Source organism: Rhagoletis pomonella, unplaced genomic scaffold (genome assembly GCF_013731165.1).
Source record: "Rhagoletis pomonella isolate Grant_MI unplaced genomic scaffold, Rhpom_1.0 Rhpom_scaffold_00005, whole genome shotgun sequence".
In the NCBI taxonomy this organism is placed as follows: Eukaryota; Metazoa; Arthropoda; class Insecta; order Diptera; family Tephritidae; genus Rhagoletis; species Rhagoletis pomonella.
Window position 1 is genome coordinate 81878091 of NW_023458559.1, and position 5460 is coordinate 81883550.

General features: G+C 37.0%; 1 protein-coding gene across 1 annotated transcript in view; it reads right to left on the minus strand.

Annotated features, from left to right (window-relative positions):
- The window catches only part of LOC118739691 (serine/threonine-protein kinase unc-51-like), a 57566-nt gene that overhangs the window by 50423 nt on the left and 1683 nt on the right, over positions 1 to 5460 (minus strand). The gene's annotated exons all lie outside the window — the stretch shown is intronic.

The window sequence follows — 5460 nt, forward strand, 5'->3', positions numbered from 1 at the left end:
AAAAAAAATAATCAACGGTAATTTTTGGCCATTTGAAACTTTGTTATACTAGAATTGAACGAGCTGAAAATCCCCACAAAAAACGGTCCATTCCCCACGCAAACTGAAATTTCCCGCAAATCGGGAAAATCCCCACGAGTTGGCTTCCCTGATCTGTACTATAATAAAACTGTGGATTGTGTGTATGTCTGTTTGAACTCACTAATCTCCGGAACTATTGAATGGATTTTCATGGGGCTTTAACTGGTATATAGAGTCACCTCAGACGTAACCTATAGTATAAAATCATGGATCTGACATGAAGTCGTGGCACCTCCCATAGGCGTGAAATTTTTAATCAGCTAAAACTTCGAAACCGTAAGTCACATGAATTTAAAATTTTGTATGAAGACATATCCATGGTAGGCGCTTACAGTAAGCTACATATATGTGAATGAGTTTGTACAAGGAGGTGTGGCGTAAAATTTGAATCAGCAATAACTTCGGAACCGTAGGTGACTCGACTTTTAAATTTGGTGCGAATACAGATCTATGCTAGATGTTTAAAGTAAAGTATCCATATATATAAATGAGATTGTACAAGGGGCGAGGCACATCCCATAGTCGAGAAATTTTCAATCAGCAATAACTTCGGAACCGTAAGTCATATGACTTTGAAATTGTGTGTGTTGACATACACATCAACATTATGTAAAATACATATACTGTTGTAAAAGGGGCGTGGCACATCCTATAGGAATCATACGTCACAAGAATTTTAAATTCTGCTCTGCATTGCAAAATATACTTTTGCAAAAAATGGTCGTTGTTGTTGTTGTTGTAGCGGCTACAACAACCCCGCCCAGATCGATTGATATCTCAGTCGTTGTCGTCAAGTTCCACTAACGGCAGCCCTAGGAACCGTTCGTTCGTTCGTTGTCGTTCGTGTCTCCCGAGGCAGACGAAGCTCCGTCTCGTCTGTGTCCGGTGGTGGTGTGCCTAGAACGGCATTCACAGGTCTAGAGTCTACATAACTCGAGACTGACTCCCTGTGAATGCCGTTCAGGGCCAGTCGTTAAGCTGACGGGTCCAGAGGCTGTTTGACGAACCTCTGGACTTCTGTTAGTTCATATAGATGCCTCCTGACGTGCCTAGGCGAGGGCTCGTCTGCAGAAACTGCTTGCAGAGCATTATGTTGTGCTCCTTTATGGGGAGCATTTGGGCCTCGTTGTGGATGTGATGCTCTGGCGACATCAGGAGGCATCCTGTCGCTGTCCTGAGTGCGGTGTTCTGTGCAGTCTGTAGCTTCGTCCACTGCGTCCTACTAGTCCCCGGCGACCACAATGGTGCTGCGTAGTTTAAAAACGGCCGGCCTATTGCCTTGTATGTTGCCAGTAACGTTTCTTTGTCTTTGCCCCAAGTACTGCCGGCTAGCGACTTGAGGACCTTGTTGCGGCTCTGTACTTTATTGACAATAGCGGTTGCGTGCGCAGAGAAGAAGAGCAGGCTGTCGAATGTTACTCCGAGTATTTTGGGATTATTCACCGTCGAAATTGGTGTGTCATCGACGTGAATTCCCAGCGGTAGTCTGACCTCCTTCGTCCAGATTGTGAACAGGGTCGCAGAGGATTTTGTAGGCGAAAGGGCTACACACTTTGCAGTGAAGAAGCGAGAAAGTTCGGAGAGATACCCGTTTACTTTCGAACACAGGCCATCAATTCCATTCCCAGTCGCCATGATCGAGCAATCGTCGGCGTAAGAGACAATCGAGACTCCCTCTGGTGGTTGAGGGAGCTTTGAAATGTAAAAGTTAAACAGTAGGGGGGAAAGGACACCACCCTGTGGAACCCCCAGTTTTATTTTTCTAAGTTTACTCGATTTGTCCCTAAACATTATCGACGAGTGTCGACTACTCAGATAATTTGCCGGCCACCGTTTGAGCCTTTTTGGGAGAGAGGAAGCCTCTATATCTTCTAGTAGCGTGGAATGGCAGACGGTGTCAAACGCCTTTGACAAGTCCAACGCTACTAGAATCGTTCTCTCACTGGGACGGTTACGGTTAAGGCCACGAGTTATCTGAGTGTTTATGGCGTTAAGTGCAAAAAATGGTGCCGACAGATGGCGCCGGAGTCGACATATTTAGAGAACCCTTATTTATCGTATGACCTGGCTTAACGGGTATTAACTTTATGATACGAGATGCTTCTGCAAAAATGGACCAAAAACATAAATGGCCTCTACAAATTTACAATTTAGATAACTTAATAAAGCCCCATTCTTTAAGTATACACACAAAGAAGCGCAAAATTTTTTAAGCTCCACAGATGTCCTAGGCACATCAAAAGTTCATCAGAATATCAAGAAGAAGTGTGCTGAATTTGAGAGAAAACGGTAGGAATATCAATGACCCCGTTTGAGCGGGAAAACTTGTGCATCCTGTGAAACAGCAGGATTATAGAAGGAGATTACGCCTCCCAATATCTAAAATGAGTGTCCACCATGGGGTGATTCCCCCATGAGGCCAACCACCTCTTCACATGCCCGCTCCAATCCAACTCAACTAACACACCTCTCCCTCTGGTTCGGCCCAATCGAAATATTAAGTTTTCTGGGCCCACCGTTATTTGAGCCTGTGGAAAATTACGGGCTAAATAAGCAGTTACAACAACAACAACAACAACAACAACAACAACAACAACAAACATGCATTTTATGCATTAGTATTGAGTGAAAACAGAAGACAATCATGACAAAAACCCCAACAAAATATGAAAATAATAAAAAAAATTGCGGATTTTTCTGAAGCTTTTCGGTTCACAGCAGGGATGAAAAATGGAAATTTCAGATTGTACCTAATATCATAAAATAAATGTACCTAAATGAGACAGATTGTACCTAAAAAAATTTACATCATTCATTTGTATTATTATTATAAATTTTTTTTAAAACATGAATACAAAAGATGGATGTACTTTAAACATGATTAGGTTTTTTTTTAACAGAGCCTATATCTATAGACTATAGTCTAATGGGAATCGAAGAAGCGTTGATTTTGTTTAATTTTGACTACTGAAAAATATTGGCGAAAAAGACAAAAAACACACTTTGCGAAGTATACTTCTTTATCCAGCTTTTTATAAAACAACAGGAAAAGTCTGCTAGAAAATAATCAAATTGCCGTAAGTAACTTCGAAAGCATTTTAAATATATTTCCAGAAATCAAAAAGCGAATATGGGTCAAATAGCTGTAGTTCTCATCTAAAGAAAATATGAAATTTGAAGACATCCCAGACACTGGACTGTATATAGGGATGCAAATGATGCATCGATGTTTTCAAAACATCGATGTTTCGTCCAAAAAAATCGATGTTAATATCGATGTTTTGCTGGAGGATACATCGTCGATACATAGACCAGGGTTGCCACTTTGGTAAATTGTTACCAAAATTGGTAGAAAAAATCTGGGTTGGTAAAAAGGTAAATTTTTTCTCATTTTGGTAGATTTTTGTTGAACTTTTCGTTACCGGATTATTTTTCGTAGTTATAATTATATTATAAATTTCTCTGCATACTTTTTATATACTTGCATACGTATAAATGTATATCGATATAAAGCGAACATATCGTGCTCCATTCAAAACTCATATTACTGGAATCCCGAGGAGCTTTTGATGGCCTAAATATTTTAAATGATTATTTAAATATAAAGAAAAAATTTACAGGTATGTAGTGAAGCACTAAAATTGTTCGAAAAAAAATGAAATCAACGCTATTTTTTATCAATAGAAATTGCTAAGTAAAGAAACACAAAAGACTGGCGGCAAAAAATTAAAAAAAAAATCAACTGGAACCACATTGTGAGCTATACTCAAGTATTATTTGATTTAAAACTCGGTATCTTCCGATTCCAAAAATTCAGAGTAAAAAATTCGAAATTTGGACGAAATTTTTTCGAATTTTTCTAAATGTTGTATATAGTTTGAATCCTTAATTTTTATTAATTTAGTTAAAGCAACAAAAAATTGTTACTTGAAAAACATTGCGAATAATAAAAAAATCACCAAGTGCTTTTTTGAGTCACTGTATTTGTCTATAATAACTCGAGTTGAAGTTTTTCAAATTATGTATGAAGTTTCGTTGTTGCCTTTAGTTTCATCACTTCCGCTTTGAAGGAAACTGCGAAAATGCCAAAAATATGACTCAAATACCGCACAATTAGTTAAATAAAAAGTTTCTTAAAAACAATTTTAGTTCTTATTGAAATAACTAAAAAAATAAAAAACTATGGTTTTAATTAAAATAAATAAAAAAATAACAAAGCTATAGTTTTTATTAAAATAACAATAAAAAATTTATTGGTAGATATTTTCCAGATTAGGTAGATTTTTCTCAAATGGATGGTAAATATTTTTTTCGTCAGTGGCAACCCTGACATAGACTAGGAAAGTGAAAAACATCGACATCGTTCACTCACTCCGTTCGTATTGTGCCGAACGACCAGTGGCAAGCGAACGCTTGTGAAGAAAGATTTGTTAAAAGATTTGTTGAATTTTTCAAAGTTTTGTATAAAGTTATGGTTTGCAGCGGATATGTGAATCTAGTTCTTTCGAGTTTAAAAAATATTTCAGGCTACATTTTATTTCGTGTAGTAGATGGGATATTAAAACATCGGTAAAACATCGATGTATCGTTTTTATAACCGATGTTTTTTGACAACGATGTTTGTTGCGGGAACATCGATGTTTTTAAGAGCATCCCTAACTGTATGGGCGAATAAAGGCTGGTTTTCATTATGCCATATTTTGACAACAAAATTTTTTGACATATTTTGACACAACTTTCTTTCCTTTATCCCTATTTTTACCGATGATATTATGGGCCAAAAACTTATAAATAGCCACTTTAACAGCGCATGTACACGCCTGAAGGCCTATTATGATCTAAATCAATCAAAAGACCATTTTTTAGTCTCATTTGACAATTTGTTTTCACTTATTTGACCGCAAATGCCATTTAATTTGACTTAGTGAAAATAAGCGTTAAGATTAATAGAAAAAAATTACGAATTTGAGGATAGCTAAGTAACGTGTTTATTTTTCGTAGTAGCTGCTCTAAAAACAGTGTAAGATGTTTAAGATAATACTTAATATGACTTTTTTAAATTCTTCCTTTTGACCTCTTTTCTTTCGAATTGTTTATTCTTCAAAATGAAAGCGAAGCTTCTCGCGTGCCTACAAGTAACTATATTAGCACGGTAAAGGAAAAAGAAAAAAAAACTAAAAATGCATCTGATCAAGAGATGATTGTACCTAAAATCTATATCATATCATATATAATCAATTGTACCTACTCTTTCATCCCTGGTTCACAGTCAATGGTTATCCTAAAAGAAGTGGAAAGACACGACCTTCCACATTTCAATGAATATAAGATAATGAGAATCCGTTAAAAACTGTCCAATTTTTGGCTTGTGCGTTGACC